Consider the following 2,210-nt stretch of genomic DNA (forward strand, 5'->3'; position numbering starts at 1 on the left):
GATGGCTCAGTGGTTACGGCGCTCGGCTGCTGGCCCGAAGGACGCGGGTTCGATCCCGGCCGCGGGGGTCGAATTTTTGTGCAGGTGAAATTCTAGAGGCCCGTGTACTGCGCGATGTCAGTGCAGGTTAAAGAACCCCAGATGATCAAAATTTCTGGAGCCGTTCACTGCGTCGTCCCTCATAGGCTGAGCTGCTTTGGGACTTTAAACCCCAATAAACAAGAAACAAAACTTCTCCACCCTTCTCTGGAAAAACAATCCGGGTGTCTTATCCTGAATATCCTCCGGGCCCCTACTTCTGCGTCCTCCCCAGCCGATAACCCTAGCCGACCACTTTTTCGATTTCGTAAAATTATTGACGATTACGAAAACAGGCTTCGCCAGTTGCCTTTACCGTCAAAGGGGTTGTCGAAGGCAGACGAACGCATTCTGTGGCAGCTACAGACGAGCAGCTACTGGTGTCCCGCAATGGCTGCTTGCTATGATCCGAAAATGAATGCTTTGTGCCCACACTGTGACAAGCTCCGTTGTCTATACGATATGGTGTGGGCCTGTCAACGCAGTCCCCACTTCCCTCCCTACCCTACCTCCACTGAAGAGGTTTGGGAGACCTTCCTATTCGAGTGCTCGTGTGCGACGGCTGAAGCTGGCCTCGCACGCCGGGCCCACGAGGCGGGGAGATCTTCCGGCACCCGGGACTAGAGGGACCTACCATGATGATGCCGGCGCTTACTACTTGTGCCGGCTCATCCTATGTATATATTTATTAAAGATTTGCGCTCTCTCCCTCTTTGGCGGTTCACCTGCTATAACATCCATGGGCGCCATTCTTTCAACTCAATTTATCGAGAGTGGACTGCAGATGGATATCAAAATAGCGATGCCGCTCTTGTTTCAAGAGCCGTTTATGTATGCCGAGTTCCCCTACTGTGCTCTTATGGGAAAAACCATTTCACGTCGACCCTGCTACGGTAGTCCGGGTGAAACATGCCAGGGTACGCATGAGTCTGATAGATTTTTAGTGGCAGCCACAGAGCAGTAGGGCCTGAAATTGAGTTGGGGAAGTTAGTGACCGCAGACAGTGTGCAGAGATAAGTGTATTCTCACTCATAGGGGTCAGGGTACAACTGCTGAGATCAAGAGAGAAAGCATGCAGAGAAAGTGGCTCGCTGCTTTGCTATAGTTTAATATTTTAATCAGGTATCCTTTCCATTGCAGTAGTACCTTTTATTCTTTCTTTTGTATTCACAAAACTGTGGTCCTTACAGCCTGGGTGTCAGCCTATGAGTTATGGACTAAAAAATTGCTCTTGCCACCGCCTTCCTGCTTTATCGTTCTCTCTCTTGTGATGGATATAGAAGTTGCAATAAGAGCGCTGTTTACTTTCTTTACCCGCACGCTCCGGTAATTGCGTTTTAAGCACTGCGATTCACCAAAATATTTATTGACTTCCTCGTAACTTCTACCCAGCTCACTATTTAACGTCAAAAAGTAGCGATGGGGCGCTCTAGATACGGATTTTGGTAATAAACTGCTGAGTATACAGCGAAGGTAGCAGTGACTTTCCATGGTGTAACTTCTTCTCATTTCTTCCCCCCTTTTTATGCTTTCAAAAACCAACCGTGGGAATACTACGTAATAAGAGCATCAACCAGAAAAAAAAGTTTAATGCCTCTAGTGAGGCTCTGTTTAGTGGCAAGGTATGTTTGCCTTGAGAGTAGTTCCTAATACAAATGGGCACCGTTACTTTTTAGGATCGTTGTCAAACAGGTTTCATCCGAAAAATAAAAAGCCGTTACGAACAATATTATCTTGGGCACACATTCTCCAACTTAAGTATGCAATTATTGATGTGCGCGTCATTAATATCATGATATTGTAGCAGACAGAAAGCATTTCGATCGCACACTAGCGATAGCTAGATAAACTATGAGAGAAAACCTAGATGACTCTGCCCATGGATATTATTACCAACTACATTAGGCAGTCAGGGATGAAGTGCTGGCATGTAATTGTATAAATATAGCCGTTCCGGGTAGGTTCAGAGGCTCAAGTAGTGGAGAGATGTTTTTGTTCTTTGTTCTGTTTTATCGCTCGTGTTCTTTTCCAAGGCCAACCGTCCTTCACCGTTGTAAGGTTGAGAAAAGAACTAAAGGAAAAACTTACAAATTACGAGCATTCTTAAGCGAAAAATGTCCTTGTTTTGAAAG

The sequence above is a fragment of the Amblyomma mixtum genome, chromosome 4, assembly GCF_055824585.1.
Source record: "Amblyomma mixtum isolate Tamu chromosome 4, ASM5582458v1, whole genome shotgun sequence".
Lineage (NCBI taxonomy): Eukaryota > Metazoa > Arthropoda > Arachnida > Ixodida > Ixodidae > Amblyomma > Amblyomma mixtum.